Source organism: Engraulis encrasicolus, chromosome 17 (assembly GCF_034702125.1).
Source record: "Engraulis encrasicolus isolate BLACKSEA-1 chromosome 17, IST_EnEncr_1.0, whole genome shotgun sequence".
In the NCBI taxonomy this organism is placed as follows: domain Eukaryota; kingdom Metazoa; phylum Chordata; class Actinopteri; order Clupeiformes; family Engraulidae; genus Engraulis; species Engraulis encrasicolus.
Window position 1 is genome coordinate 20634859 of NC_085873.1, and position 17389 is coordinate 20652247.

At 41.2% G+C, this 17389-nt stretch overlaps 1 long non-coding RNA gene across 2 annotated transcripts; it reads left to right on the top strand.

Moving 5' to 3' along the window:
* The first annotated feature begins 963 nt into the window (after positions 1-963).
* LOC134467311 (uncharacterized) lies at positions 964-5165 on the top strand. Of its 2 annotated transcripts, none has more exons than XR_010038514.1 (7): positions 964-1137; positions 2372-2441; positions 2648-2742; positions 3187-3265; positions 3374-3482; positions 3715-3819; positions 4418-5165. It is a non-coding gene; the product is annotated as an uncharacterized LOC134467311 (long non-coding RNA). The 2 variants fall into 2 exon arrangements; XR_010038513.1 differs by having other exon boundaries at positions 966-1137; positions 2638-2742.
* Positions 5166-17389: the final 12224 nt, after the last annotated feature.

Genomic DNA, 17389 nt, shown 5'->3' on the forward strand with positions numbered 1-17389 from the left:
AGGGAGTGGGGGGTCGGCAGGCCTGTTTCTAGGATTTTGGGGTCCCTAGGCAACGGGATTGTTGGGGGCCCTAGGGCATTTTTTGGGCTTTTACTAAAATGTGTGTGTGTGTGTGTGTGTGTGTGTGTGTGTGTGTGTGTGTGTGTGTGTGTGTCTGTGTCTGTGTCTGTGTCTGTGTGTATGTTTTTTCACGCTGCCCAGTGGTGTTTTTCAGAATCACTAACCATTAAACCACGGGTGGGGAACCTATGTCTCGAGGGCCCTTGAGGCTGTTTTATCCGGCCCCTGAATGTCATTATAATGTTTTGCAACTTCACATTAAATAGGCCTATGACATATTTTGCAGGCCTAAGGAATCTTAGAAATTACATTTCCAATGCAATTAAGTTATATTCAGGGGACCTAGAAAAGGTGGGGACTGTTTTAAAGGTGTCTACCTTTAAATATGTCTATATGTCTATATAGGCCTAAAGGTGTCTATATAGGCCTAAATTTTATGGGGAAATCCTGATTTGTGTTCATAGTACGGCCCCCAGAGGATTTTATGACCATGGTAGGAATTTGAAGTGGCCCCTCGAATTAAAAAGGTTCCCCACCCCTGCATTAAACCTTTCTACTAGCCAGAGCTTTGCTGTCAGTACATTTTATTATGATACTATAAGCTCAGAAATTAAGTTGATCAAACAATTTGATCTGTGCTATAAACATTTAAATGAACCTACAGAATAGGCAATCAAAATAGAATCATCTGAATGATCTTTCTTGGACATACATTTTGAAGTGACCCTTCGAATTAAAAAAGGTTCCTCAACTGCTTTTGAGGAAAAACATCAATGTGCTTGGCCACTCTGGTTTTTAAACGGTATTCTGAACCAAAGCAAGGATTGTTCAAGTTAGTTGAAAATAGACCGTCTCTGGTTAAATTAGTTCTACACCAAGCCTTTAGGTGGCAGTACAACTAATTCGCACAATGCGAATTCCACACACAAGCCACAAAGAAGCCATCTACCGCGGTCAACAACACTTCCTGATTGAACAGAATCACGCGCTGTCTGTGTGGTTTCACTGTTACAAGTTTCTTGGCGATATGGGGGGAAAGTTCCTCACATACCAACGGAAAATGGGCTTCACATACATGTAAGTACATTTTACTCAACTGTGGTTTAAAGTTTCAGTACTCAAGAGCGACTGAATAGCTCCTCTGAACACAGATCCGCCATTGCTAAGTTGTAGCACAGCCGCTTTACATAGCTGGTAGCTCAAGTCCCCTCAATGTGACTAGGCCTACACTAGTTGCTGCTGTACGCTAGTAAATTCTGATGACTTGCGAGCATCGTAATGACAAAATGCTGTGGTGAATGTGTTAAGTATACTTGTTGATGGTAAATTGTTTGACATTGCTCGTTCTCAGTTGCCTTTCCCCTGCCTAAAGATAGACAAAGGCTACCGTTAGCATGCTATTGCGTTAGCTCATCAACTAGATGCTGGACACTGCTCATTTTTCACGTCTGCCCGGCATTTCGCTGATGAACTAACGCTTAGACGCCTTGCCAATGTATTTTACAGCGGCAAAAATGCATCTAGGCGACGTTGGCAAGACTGGTGTGCCGTCTGGGTATGTTGGTTTTCCATTCCCTGATTGTCGCTCCCAACGCAGGACGCTCCCCGGTCGGCTCGCTCCCACTAGCCAGACTATCGATCCCACCGCCATATAACGGAGTTAGTTATCTTTTTGATGTTAGTTTTTTTGTTTCTAACCTTAACCTTAACCCTAACCCTAAACCTAACCCTAAATTGCTTGTATGTGGCAGTGTATGATGATACGTGAAATATAATCGGTGGGACTACACGTCCGGGAGTGATAGAAACACCTGGGACTACACGTCCGGGAGCGATCTCAGTTGGGAGTGTCCTTGGTTTTCAGTGCTGGGCAGTAGCGAAGCGACTAGTTTAATTACATTCTCTAGTAGCTTGGTCGTAGCGTCACTACCATGTATCGAGTAGCTAACGTCCCTGTAGTTAAGCTATTTTTCCTCAAGTAGCGACGTAGTCTACAAAAGCTACAATTTGTCCCCCATCGATTTTACTCAATGATTTTTGTTTTACTTTCCCTATCCTAAAACCTAGGCAGTCACACAGGGCAACAGTAGGCAACCTGTCCTTAAAAAGTATGGGTCCTCAAAACAGCACTTGTTGCAGAAATAAGTGTAGATGGCCTCTTCAAGAAATTGAAATTATGTATGATCACTTTTTCTTATTGTTTCACGTGGAGGTCTACTGACCTTGTCTAAATAATGTAGGCTAGTTTATGTCCATGTATTATATTAGGACCCAAGGTTAATGGGTTATTCTATTTGCCATGTTTTCACAGGCTGCTGTCTCATAATATGGCGAAGACGAGTCACCTGAAGGCCTAACTCGCCATAGAAGACTGAAAGAATGTAAGATTAACTTCTTTGTGACCAATATGACTTGCTCATTGATACATTTGCTATGTCAATATGAGGTGCATGGCGAATTATTTAATTTATTTGTCTCGCTTCTAGGAGCTGTAGAAACAACAGGGTGTTCTTTTTCAGGGTATTCTTTTTTATAGAACTGGACAGGTCATTTATTTGTTCCCCTTGTTTTTTGAAGTGTCCTGCAGGATGCTGTGTCCTGCAATCCTGTGTGCTGTGCTACAGACGCGTGTGGAGGTCAACCCAAAATGGGCACAGTCTCACCACAGAAGAGTGAAAGAGGGTAAGCTTAACCTATAGCCTACGTCAGGGTCGGGGAACGTTTCTCATTCAAAGGGCCACTTCAAATTCATCCGAGGGGCCGTAAAAGTCCTCCAAGGGCCGTACTATGAACACAAACCAGGATTTTCCCTTTCACTTTAGGCCTATATTAAAGGCAGCCACATTTAAACAAACACCACCTTCAGGTTCCCTGAATATAACTTAATTGTTTTGCAAATTTTTTTCTAAGATTCCTTTACAAAATATGTATATTTCATGTGAAGCTGAATCGCATTAAAATTATATCGGGGGGCCAGATAAAAATGCCTCAAGGGTCGCAAACGGCCCTAGAGACATAGGTTCCCCACCCCTGGCCTACATTGTCAATATGACTTGTGCTACTTTATAGATAAGTTGTCAATGCTGTGCATTGCTATGCTTTGATTCATTTTCTTACATCCTACAGATCCTGGCAGGGAGACGGTAGTGTCCTGCAGAATGGTGATGGGCCAATCTTACAAGAGACCACAGAAAACTGATATAGTGTAAGATTATCCCTGTTGGGCTCAATAGGTCTTGCTTATTGACATATTTGCTATGTCAATATGAGGTGCATGGTGAAGTATTTATTTATTTATTTGTCTCGCTTCTAGGAACTATAGAAACAGAGTGCCTGCTGCAGTATGGCGAGGACACCCTGAGCAGAGAGCTCCAATAGACCCAGGTCCAGTGTCTTGGCAGGGTGAAATGGCACTGATATGGGTATGTACTGATGTCAGTTAAAATGAATGAATGAATTAATTCTCATATCTGAATAATGTGCACACTGGATTTACCACACACACACACACACACACACCCTAGGCCTAGATGATTTGGACCCAAGGTTACTTTTACCACAGCTCTGGCACATCAATTTTCATTTGTTTAATAACTGGGCAGGTCATTTATTCATTCCCCTTGTTTTTTTGTTTTGTTTGTTTGTTGTTTGTAGTGTCCTGCAGGATGCTGTGTCCTGCAATCCTGTGTGCTGTGCTACAGACGCGTCTGGAAGCCAACCTGAAATAAGCACAGTCTCTCCACAGAGGAGTGAAAGAGGGTAAGCGTAACCTATAGCCTACGTCAGTGGTGGGGAACCTTTCTCATTCGAAGGGCCAATTCAAATTCATCCGAGGGGCCGTAAAAGTCCTCCAAGGGCCGTACTATGAACACAAACCAGGATTTTCCCCTTCACTTTAGACCTATATTGAAGGCAGCCACATTTAAACAAACACCACCTTCTTCAGCTTCCCTGAATATAACTTAATTGTATTGCAAATGTATTTTCTAAGGTTCCTTTACAAAATATGTCATTTTATGTGAAGCTGAATAACATAAAAATGATATCGGGGACCAGATAAAACGGCCTCAAGGGTCGCAAACGGCCCTCAAGACATAGTTCCCCACCCCTGGCCTACATTGGCAATATGACGTGTGCTACTTTATAGATAAGTTGTCAATGCTGTGCATTGCTATGTTTTGATTTATTTTCTTACATCCTACATATCCTGGCAGGGAGACATAGTGCATGAGACTATAGAAGACAAAAATAGTGTAAGATTATCCCTGTTGGGCTCAATATGACTTGCTTATTGATATATTTGCTATGTCAATATGAGGTGCATGGTGAAGTATTAATTTATTTGTTGTTTCTACAGCTCCCAGAAGTGAGACTGAGTGCCTGTTGCAGTATGACGAGGACACAGTGACCAGAGACCTTCAGTAGACCCTTCTGGCATGATTGGCGGCTGAAGAACATGACATCAACAGCAATGTTTATAATGTTGTACATACCTGTATAGTCTGTATTAAAAGGCAGTACCTGTACTATTTTTTCCTCTTACTTTCATATTTACCACGTATTTACTATGAATTGACAACTTTTACTCAAATCCATTTTTGTATGTGCCCTGACTAAAACTATCCTTAAACCTAACCTGTCAGAGGTGTAACAACAACCTGCTCTTAGCAGTGTGGCAGCAGTCTACTTGGATGCAGCGGGGAACATAGAACCCTTTTTTGAAAAAGCATTGTATGTTTCTGAGTTTTATGAATTGTGCCATTCCCAAACATCATGCATAGGCTAGGCGTATCTATGACACGCTGATTTGAACCCACTATCGCGGGTGTCTAATACGCATTTTCAAGTTAAGTCGTGCTCCACAACGCCCTGTGACAGGTTCGGTTTAGGGATGGTTTTGGTTTAGGCACAATTTAGGCAGAAATTCGCCTAATCTCGCTGTTCTTGGCAAAAGTAAAGCAGTAGAAACATTACTTCACTGACAGGTTAGGTTTAGGGGTGGTTTTGGTTAGGGCACAGCAAAGCATATTTGCGTTTAGTAACAAATGCACTGTGACAAAACAAAATCGCCGACACGGCGGGGAAAACTGCGCAAACCTCGTCACGTGTCAAAAGTGCATGAAAGCGCTTTACTGGTGCATTGAGGAGCACGATTTAAATTCAAAATGCGTCGCACCAACACGCTGAATGCACTAGCGTGCGAATTATGACAGCCTGCCCAAACCTAATCTGTCGGTAATGAAATGTTTCCTAGTTGTACATTTGTGACCTGAGTGCTGTGTAAATCACTGCATATAGAGTATATTGTTTGCAGGGTATGTGTGTAGTTGCATGGTTCTTGTCAAAGTGTGTGTACATTGTTTGGTGTGATATTAAAAGCGTTAAAAAAAATCATTTTCATTTCATTAATTTTCATTTTATCAATAAATTCACATCATGCATGCATGCTAAAGCCCCATCACAGTGCAGCCTATAATGATGTGAATATACTAAGTAAAATCAATCTAGGTATATTAATAATAATTTTTGCATAATTATACAGACCTACTGTATACGGTCTGCATAAATTAATCCAACGTGACCAATGTATCATTGTGACCAATAGAAGGTCGTAGCTGCCGACCCTGCTAACCAATAGCGCAGCTCTTTTACTTTGAGCCATGTGTCTTTTTCGTCCAATAAGAGAAAGGCTAGTCCGCGTTCTGGGCTGGCTGTCATTGCCTTTCATGTGGTAATCGCTAATCGTTGGGCCATTAACACCCTGCTGTGAGACCTGCCCGCGGCTCGCGATTCGCTTCCGGGCGAGTTCACTGTCACCAAAACTGTTAATTTTGATTCTCTCAAGCGCTCAAAATCAGACGAAAGTTAGGCAAGTCCGTGGACGATTAGGGACGAGTTCATTGTCACAAATCCCCCTTTTCGTGCTGTGGTCATTCCTTTCTGGAGTTCATGGGAAGGCTATCGAGACTGGAGGAAAACTTACCAGAAGGAGGAGATATGATTTTGGCTGGTGGGAGCTGGTGGTTGTCACAGTCGTCACACTCCTCCATCAGAGTCAGTATGACCTGACTCTCAGCTGCTGAAGGCGCAGGCTGGGACTCTGTGATGCATTCTTCCAGACCCACCTCTGATCCATTTGGAGTGCCTGTGATAGACAGACAGATATTTTGTTTTTGGTCGCCGTTTTGATCGCACATCACTAGTTCACGCTACTATGTAGCATAACCTGTCGCCAATAGCAACATGGTGAACTCCCCCCACCCCACACTGACATGTCCATGTTTGTTTACATGGAGCTATTGTCTTAATATGTGATTAACTTTCCTTTACGTTTAAGGTCAGTAGAAATGAGCATTTCCTGATTTATTACAATTACAAATGTATTGTTGTTGTTCTTATTGGTAGAACAACTTTCATCATCAGCCCGTAGCTAAGCTAGTTATGTAGATAACTGAGGTCAGCTTACCTTCTGTGTACACCGGACCCATTACGGCCAGGACCTTCTCCTCCATGGGCGTCAGGGGTTTCACGTCATTGACACCTCCCCCGGTCCTCGCCAGCTCCCTCTTCATTAAAGCCCCTCTCGCCTTGGCCTCGCTTGATATAGCGGACCATTTTTTTTTAACACTGTCCGCGGACCTCTGAACGCCGCCAACAGCCGAGACAATTTCTGTCACCTCCTCCCACTTCTTCTCCTTCTCCTTCTCTTGAGCAGCTATCTGCGAGGAAAATTTGGCGAATAGCGTCGCCCTCCGCTCCTCCACCGCCCCAACCAACGCATCCACCTCTTCATATGCGAAATTAAACGCTCTTCTTTTCTTCGCGTCCATAATTAGGCTAATAGACAGAGTAGGCCTATGTGACCGGATTGTTTTGATTTTTTTCCCCCCAACAGACTGCCCTGCTTTAGAGGGGTTTTTTTGTTGGTCGTTAATGTTACATTCGATCAATCTCGTGCACATTCGAAGTGGCAGAAACAGACACGACCAATCGAAAAAATCGATATGATAGAGTTGTTAGAATGGCCAAAGATAAGATAAGAAACGGCCAAGGACTTAGGAATTCTCTCTGTAATCGGAAGTTAGGATTTTTCCTATCTTAAAGGGACACTGTGCAGGAAATGGTCAAAAAAGGTACTGCAACTATGCTGCTCATTGAAACTGGGCTGGCTATCGCCAAATTTGATAGTTACATGTAAGTTTACTAGGTAATAAACAAATATGTTCTAGTATGGTCCAAGTAGAGTCATTTTTGCAGCTAAAAATGGCTATTTTTGGACATTCAAAATGGCGGACCATGGAGAAGATCCCCCTTTTCATGTATGAAAAGTGCAATTTTTCCGGTCATAATGAATAGTTAGAATTTCATGGTGGTGGTAAATATTCATGAAAAAGGTAACATTAGTGAATGGGCAGCATGAATTCTGGAAATAAACAACTAAAAATCTCACACAGTGTCCCTTTAAGTTAGTTCTGTTATGTGGCCCCCGGTGTCCAAAATCCCGGAGGTCCACTTTAAATTCCATAAATTACATTGACTTCTATGGGCCCAAAACGGCCATAAATAACACGAAATGGCCCATTTTTACCCATTTTTACCCGCAGACGCTCATCCCAAGTAGCCCAATTCGGCTCCTCCAAAATCGGCTGGATGAATAACGGCTGAGGAGAGTGGTGAGCAAGTTTCACTTCATCCGCCACCTGCTCATGTGGGACTCTTACAGGTCCCACATCAGCCAGGCCACTATAGACGAGCTGAAGCGGGGCTACAACACAGTGGCGATACCAGGGGTATGCAAGAAAGTTTGCGTGACTCGTATGACTGGCCTTGAAACACCCATACTAGGCTACAATGCTGCAGGAGCAGCCACTGGATGTGTCTTCTAACCGGGACCTGAAAGTGGCACACAGAGAAAAGACATTGACACAGTTTTGGTGTAATGTGGAGAAGGAATATCCTGAATTGGGAAATCAGACACTGATTTAACTTTTACCTTTTGGGTCAACATGTATGTGTGATGTGACCTTTTCAGCTCTGAAATGGATGTGGAGAACAGCCCACTAACAGTAGCTGTTTCCACATTGTCCCTAGATCTAGAAAAGCTGATGACAGATAAGAAAACTAAAGTGTCTCATTAAGGGCAGATTATACTACTGCAGTGAGTATTTTGATATGATGAGGTTTGATAAGGTTTTGTTTCAGATATTAACTTTTTAAAAAGCATGTTTATGGAGGACTATTTATGAAGGAGACTCCAGTTTTGTAATGAATGTTAGGCCACATGATTTATAGACCGGTCCGAGCCGGGACATAATCGCAACGTTTTCCTGTCAAGGTTTTCTCAATGGATTCTTGTACGTTGGACCATACCGATCAAAATAAGCTTTTGCGCCGTCAAAAAAGTTGTCCGGAATCCAAGATGGCCGCCAGCAATTAAATATGGCCACCAGAATGCCTAAAACCAGTCCTATGTTGGAGGAAATTGTTCAAAGATCACTTTCTTTGGCCTAAGTTGGAGATTTATGGTGACTGAAATAATATTCTGTGGCTTAGAGATCATTATCTCATGTTGCAAATCCAAGATGGCTGCCAAAGTGGTCCCCTATACTAAAAATTGTCATATCTCCCGATCGAAAAGGGCTACAACTATAATTCTGGTGTCTATTCATATGTTTCCATGGTCTGTGAATCAATTTCTGCATGTATTTTGTGAATCTGACCATTTGTTTAATTGTGCAAATCCAAGATGGCCGCCAAATGTGTTCCCCTCAACCACAAACTGTATTATGTCCTGATCTAGAAGGGCCAAAACTATAATTCTGGTGTCTATTCATGTTTCCATGGTCTGTGAATCCATTTCTGCATGTATTTTGTGAATCTGACCATTTGTTCAATTAGAAAATCCAAAATGGCCAACAATGCAGCCACCTCCACTTCAGGGAAACTGTGAAAGATTGGCTACACAGCAAGAATGAAATATGCATTGTAGTCAAGTGATATACTGTAGATGAGTGAATTCAGAAAAAAATAATGCATTTTATTAATATTCTGTGACTCGTAAATCATTAACCAGTACTTTCATCGTCTGAATCCAAGATGACTGCCAGATGTGGCCCTATGAAGTAGGATATCTCCTGTTCTACGAATAGTGTTTGGAATTCTAGTGCGTTTTCAATATATTTTCATGGTCCCTGAATCAATTTCTGTAGGTATTTTGTGAATCCGACTCCTGAAAGAAAATTCTAAATGGCAGACAGCGCCACCACCTCAACTTTGAGGAATGGCCATATGCACGCTATGTAGCAAGTATGATATTTGATTTGTGTGTGTGTGTGTGTGTGTGTGTGTGTGTGTGTGTGTGTGTGTGTGTGTGTGTGTGTGTGTGTGTGTGAGCGAGTGAGTGATACTGGTCCGAGTAAGCAGGGACAGGCAATCTGGATTGAGAAAGTGAGAAGATCCTGCCAGAATACCCTGCTTGTGCTGCTGACAAAGGTTATGTCACTAAATAGCTCATCAACCTGACTGAAGGGGTAATGTAATTAGGATCAGCTGGTACTTTAAATTGACTGGAGCAAATAGAGTATGTGATGGGGGCTTTAGTATTTGAACCCTGGATGTCCATTCTGTAGGTACAGTAAGACAGAGAGAGAGACTGTGCAAGAGAAAGAGACATGCATTTTCCATTTAAAAAGATGATTGCATAATATGATACGCATCGAGAAGATTGTGCAACACATGACGGAAAAACAGCTAGTGTTGTAACGACGGTTTTATTCGGCAGGAGGAAGGTTTTTTCAATACATAGTTGATGGAAATTGTTTGAAGCGGTAGGCCTATAGGAAATCCACACAGGCACAGAAGCTATGACTGGACCTGGCTCAAGAGTTCCACCAGTTGATGAGGCTCATGTTTGCTCAAACTCCTGATGACAGTTTATTTTGCACAACTGAAATAATAAACAATAAATTAAAGAATAAAAAACTGATGGAAAAGGACCAGTGACAGACACAGAGAGTGTGCTTGTCCTTGCACTTGCTCTTGTACATGGTGCTGGTCTAGATGTATTCAAACTGATCCATGATTCCTGGCATGTGGTAAATAGGACCAACACCACAGAGTGAAAAAATCCCCCTGTCATGATGCTTGCACAATCATGCTTAACCGTCTTCACTGTGTACTATGGTTTGCAGGATGTCCGACAAACTGTCTATGACCCTTAGACCTCAAAAGAACAATCTAATCTAATCTTATCTAATAATGGTGCAAGTGTCATGATGGGGATGTTTTTGTTCTATGTTGGTCCTGTGTACTGCGTACCAGGATCATGGATCAGTTTGAGTACAACAGGATACTGGAAGAAGTTATGTTTCCTTATACTAATGAGGAAAGGCCTTTGAAGTGGATGCCCAACAAGACAATGACCCTAAATACACCAGCAAGCGACCAAAATCATGGTTCCAGACAAACAGCATCCAACTGAGGGGCAGCACATTTCCCGGACCTAAATCTCATAGAAAACTGTTCACAGCTGTTCATATGGCAAAACCAAGAAATGCGGAGGGATTCTGGAATCTAGTACCTGGGCTGCAGTACCTGTTGACTGTTGTTAGACTTTGGTTGACTCCATGCACCATATATGCAAAGCTGTTTTCAGAAACCATGGTTGAGCAGTAAAATATTAATTTAGGATGCACAGCAAAGTTCAGTTATCAAAAATATATTCTTGTACAGAACATTTTGGAGTTTCCAAAGACAGTGCTGTTTTGAGCATAACTGAAATTTAGAGACTTTGGCTCCAAACATTCAAAGACTTAAGAGAGAAAAAACAACAACAAGTGTGACATATAAAATGTAATCATTCATCTGTACCCTATAGATTACAAATCAAATCAAACCAAAATTGCTGTGTAACAAGTCTTGACAGTTTCCCCACAGCGGAGGCAACATAATTTGTTATGATTTGTCATGCCACAAAATATACAGTCATGCCAAATGATTTGATAGCCACAGAATATTCATAAATTGCCTCTGAATTCATTCATCTATATCCACCGGTGGACTGGCCATAGGGCATACCGGGCAAATGCCCGGTGGCCTGACGAGTATTTATCATTTTTTTTATTCAGGCCAAGTCCGTTATTACGTAGCAGGCCACGTTACTTATTTTGCAGGCCACTTTCTGCAACATTTGCACTGCTGAGGTGTAATGAAAGAACTGCATTACACCAATACTATACAATTACACGGTGGATTCTCCCTATATATAGTCTCAACTAGAGACAGGCAGTTCTATTGTGGTGGGTATATGTATGTACATGTACTGTACTATGTCAAGTCATTTTTCAAAAATTAAAATTCCTACAACACAGTTAAAATATAGTACAGAAGTGCAATTTCAGTAAAAACAAAATGATCTGGTTTCATTTGGTGTGTTTTATGAACGTGTTTAAGAAGAATTTGCGAACAGAAATGATGTGGTGCATGATGGTAAATATAAAGACGCGCCCCTTTTACTTCCAATTTTCTGCCAGGTTCAGTTCCACAATGTGGATTAATGAGTTTGGGAATGCTGGCGAAATACATGGCGATCTACTGGCTATGTCTGTTAACAAAGTGGATTATTGGAAGATTGTTTGTGTCAACTCAACTTAAAGGTAAGACACTGATTTAAACTGATGGATGACGGAAATAACACTCATGTAATGTGAATGGAGATTCGCTTGGAGACTTGTTGTTCTGCTGTTGAATTAGTGCTTACTCTACTTCTACTTAAACTGTGTCGATGTAACATGCACTGAACAGAGGAGAAGCAGACCTTTCTAACGGTGCCAAATATGTCCTAGCACACAGATAAAAGCAGGATAGAAAGTGTGCATGAAACAAAAACAGTGAAGTTGATATTTATTTATTTTTACCGCGTTTCAAACGTTAACTGCTTTGGGCGGAGACAATTTATTTGAAGCTACTTTGCATCTGGAGAGGTGTCTGGCTAGGAACTGAGTTGGGAGAAGGATGTATGAGAGTGATTCTACGATTCCCCTACGCTTTTGGCAAAAGCAAAATGTCAATTATCAGTATTTTTTTTCAACTAAATGACCTAGATGTTTACATAGTGTATATATTTAAGTTTCCAAACAAACAAATTGCCAAGCTTAATCTTAAATCATTTGATAAATACTCTAATGAAAGCGAACATTTGCTTAATTATTTTGTCAACAGTGTTATGGACAAATACTATGTCATTTCAAACATATATAAAAATACTACAGAGTTGAAGCAATATATGTTTGAAAGTGCTTATGTCCCTTAGCAGTAATGTTGTCATTAATCTGTGCAACTGATATAGAAAATGTGATTGTTGAGCTTCATAAGTAGGATTTTATGAGTCACTGTGATACAGACTGACACATTTTTCATCATAAATCCCTGTAACGTCTGATTTGAATATAGTCACCCTCCTTACACAAGACTTCCTTCTCCAGAGATAATCCCTAGTGTATGTTCATAGGATTTTTCCGACACATAAGGGATCAATAGCGCAAAACACTTTCAAAACAGTCAACCGTGTTATTCAACTGTGTTACGGTCAACAGTGCAGGGGAACAAGTCGGCACTTTTTTAGGGGAAAAAACAGAGCAGACAAACCCATCTCCCTAGAACACAAATTATTTTGTTTGTTTGTCTGTCAATATGGATATAAATTGGCAAAAACATACTCCTCCTCAACTGTCATCAGCGTTGCCAGATTGGGCTGGTTCCCGCCCAATTGGGCTGCTTAGGATGGCCGTGTGCGGGTAAAAATGGCATCTATCAGAAAAACCTTCCCACTGCCATATAAATCAATAGAATTGGGCGGGTTTTTAGGGCGGATTTTGATCATTTTTTGGGCTGGAAATCATCAGCCTCATCTGGCAACCCTGACTGTCATACTTAATTGTAACACCATTGACGGTAACACCGTTGACATTTCAGCCATTTGTATGGTGTTGTGCTAACTGAGGACCTCAGAAGTTCCACCACAACACCTTAATCAATTCATGTATCTGTATGCTTTATCTGTGTTTTTCTACATGAGATTTCTAATTCAGATTCTTATGAATATGTTGATAACACAGTTGACAGGCAATTTTCCCGCTATGAGAACATGAAAAAGAATGCATTAAATTATGGAAGGATGGAGCTCAAAATTTACCAAAAAGTCTTCCCGTATCCTGCCAAAGACGTTATGACATCGCGTGATGTTATTCGTATGGCCTAAGACCAAACCATTACTGATTTATGGAGGAGGTTTCAGACCGTGACACGGTTAACACAGTTTTCGTGGACACACACAAAATGGCAAATTTCATGTATAATGGAAAGGACAGTGGTCTTTCTGACAGTTTTGTCATATTGGGATGATTACTGTGAATCAACATTTGCAATCGTCTTGGGCAAAACAAGTTTCTTTACATGCTAATATGAAGACTGAATCTGACATTTGGAAAACAGGACGGCATGAAAACGCCCAAAACCAGTATTAAATATTCATTCTTGCTGAGGGAAATAGTGCTATGTCTACACTTTCTGTATTATATGAAAGATAAATGTTTTCTAATGTCCAAAACATCATTTGATGCAGTTAATAGTTAGTGGAATTGCCAAATAAAATCCACGGACTTAAAAGTGTAGGCGAATTAGAGAATCACTCATGATGGAAAGGGGGAGGGGGAGGGGAGGTGCAGGAAGAAGTTAGACATGGGCTGGATCTCAAATGGTGCACTTGTGCACTTCGGGCACTATGTTTCAGTGCGTAACTAATACAACATGCACACTGAAACATGAACACTAAAGTGCACAAGTGCACCATTTGAGATTCAGACCTGCAGTGTTAGGCAGAAGCCCACATCCAATTCAACACAGATGCCTGTGATAATTTAAGAAGGCTAACATAGCAATATTAATAATAGTAGGCTATTTGTAGCCTATAGCATATTATCATATAGGCCCTTACTGTGATTCAATGTACTAGAGAGAAAAGAAAGAGAATAGGCTAAAGTAGAATGTATTGTAATGAGAAGGTGACTATGACCAAAGGCTTTGTAGGCCTACATGATAGCCTACTGTTCTACTGTAATGTGGACAGGATGCTGTTTCCAGAATTTAGCAACATAATGACTAATGCCATTTCACCCTGTCTGGATTTTGCCCTTGACACAACCAGTAGAGGAGACTGAAGACATCAGACATTTATTCAGATGATATTGATCTAGCATAGGCCTATCTACAATACATTTAGGACCTAAACCATAGTGACTTAGAGACATAGATATTAGGCTACCTGAAGAGTTGTAACCTCATTCTAAATCTCACTGGTAGTGCTGGAGTGATGTGATCTATTTTCTTTGTTTTGATTAGAATTCTAGCTGGATTATTAATAATAATAACAACAACAATAATAATAACTTAGTTTTATATAGCGCCTTTCAACGAACCCAAGGTCGCTTTAGTTGCACCTGCCTGAGTACCTTTTTTGGGAAGACCTGTAAGTAGCCTAGATGGAACACATGGATTAATTTCTCATATGCTGTTTAGATACAGAATCTTTCATCTTAGCTACAGTATGTTCCTAAAATACCTAAGCTGATGTATGCTTTTCATGTGAGCATTGAAACTATGATTACTGTCACTCCAAGGTTTTTGAAACAAGACTTTTTAGTTTTAAGTTATTTGTATTATGATCTATTCTAACTTGCTAGCCTGCTTAAAAGTTTATTTTCAAGAAAATAATTAATCTCCATCCTATGCTAATTTCATGATTCTTGTATTATGCAATATACTATATTGTACACAGGGGTAGGCCTACTAAGTAGCTATTTGGTGTATGTAGGCCCCTAAGTAGGCCTACCTAATCAGGGAACTGGGAAGATGGCTGAAGTTATTGCACCAAAACGCTGCGTGTAGGTATTATCATAAGCTTTATTGTTTTTTGCTTCATGGTGGCCTGGCCTGGCCTTGGAAAATGCCCGGCCTGAAAAAGTCTCCCAGTCCAGCCCTGTCTATATCCCTAGCCTAAAAATAAATTTTCATAATGGCTGTTTATCAAGTCTGAATCCAATCCAAAATGCTGCCATAAATGGATTCATAGACCATGGAAACCTATGAGTAGACCAGAGTATGCTGGTTAATAATTTGATAGCAACAGAATATTTGTAAAATGCATCTATGTTTCTAGACTACAAATGAAATGTCATACTGTGTCAAGTCTTTGACTGTTTCACCACAGCAGAGGTACTGGAATTGTCGGCCATTTTGGATTTTCTAACAGACTTAATGATTCAATTTGCAGCCCACCTGCATAAATACATTTATAGACATTGGAAACATGAATAAGCACCAGAATTATAGCTATGGCCCTTCTAGATCCAAACATAAGACAGTTTGTGGTTGAGGGGAACACATTTGGCGGCCATCTTGGATTTGCAAAATTGAACAAATGGTCAGATTCACAAAATACATGCAGAAATGGATTCACAGACCATGGAAACATATGAATAGACACCAGAATTATAGTTGTAGCCCTTTTCAATCAGGAGATATGACAGTTTAGTATAGGGGACCTCTTTTGGCAGCCATCTTGGATTTGCACAATGAGATAATGATCTCTAAGCCACAGAATATTATTTCAGTCACCATAAATCTCCAACTTAGGCCAAAGAAAATGATCTTTGAACAATTTCCTCCAACATAGGACTGGTTTTAGGTATTCTGGTGGCCATATTTAATTTCTGGCGGCCATCTTGGATTCCGGACAACTTTTTTGACGGCGCAAAAGCTTATTTTGATCGGTATGGTCCAAAGTACAAGAATCCATTGAGAAAACCTTGACAGGAAAACGTTGCGATTATGTCCCGGCTCGGACCGGTCTATTAGGCCTATGCTAATGTATTCTTATTCTAAAAAAAGAGAAATGAGTTATGTTCATCTTTATAAAAGAGAGAGAAATGCTACTTGTTGAAGTTACATAAGGTAGGTTATTTTCATTTCCATTTTGGTTAATTACTTATAGGCCTATTTCTAGAAAATGTTTTTTATTCTTTAAAAAAAAACAGAGGCTGAAAATTGTATGTTCATGTTAAGGATATTAAATAAAATGATTTTCATGTAATCACCACTGTGTTACCCTCTACTTTTGGGAAATTATCGTGCGTTGCATGTGTGACAGGGTACTCAGACCAAAGAAGGTTGGGAAACACTGTATTACAGCATCGCCAATTACATGGGGCTGGAATTAACAGGTCAGTTGAGCCCAACATCATATCCAACCCTGATTTCAAGAGCAGCAATGCCGTTTTGAAGTCGGTTTTGAGAGAGCATAGGAAAGACGGCAAGGATCGCAGTGTCCATTATCCTCAAATCCTAGACAATCACATCGAGGCGTTGCACAACTCCGACGGCCTGGTTCGACATCCAATTGGCAATGGCACGCCGTGGCAGGGAGGGCAACAGGGACCCAAGAAGAAATTAATTTGTCGTGAGAGAAGATGAAAATGGACAGGAACGTGTGACCTGCACCTTTAGAGTGTAGTGGAAAGCAAAAAAATTCGACAGAGAAGAAAAATCTCTCGGGGGGGGAAAATGCATTGGCCACGGTGTAGTACGGGGGCGTTGCCTGAGGACACGAGTGGATGGAAAATTAAAGTGCCCATGGCATAAAATTTTGACCTTGTGATGTTTTGGGGCCTTAAAATGAGTTACTCTGACCTCCTGAAGTCATCCCAGTGGTTTGCAATGTGTTACTGTGTACACCGAGCTGTGCTGGAGGTTCCTCCCAGTTTGTAAACAAACTCTGACACAGCATCCAATTGACGCAAAGCTCGTGTGTGCCAGAGATTGAGGCAGTCGGTTCATATGCAAAATAGGGAGGCGGAGCACTCGGAGGGTCACAGGCAGCCTCAAAATGAATGGCAGTGAACGAGAAGCCAGCGTATGGAAGGATAAAACTCGCTGTTTTAAACTTGTAATCGTCCGAGGAAACTTCCTTCAAAGTTCACAGTCTGCCTCGTGAATTCAGGGAAATGACAAAAAAGTGGGACAAGCATACGTGCATCCAGACCACGAGCACTTGTAGAATCCACAGAAGTTGTATTACGAGAGGTTCCACTCGCCAGGTACTGCACTGTAGGGGCGCCAACGGAGGACTGCAGACTACATTCAGAATGAATGGGCTGCGCTCTCGTCTCGACAGCGCCCCTAACTGCAGGCATGGGTTAAATAGCAAGAAGCCTGTAAATAGTGTACCCTCCGAATGCCCCGCTCGCTGGGTGCATTCTGACAGCTGTCAAACTGA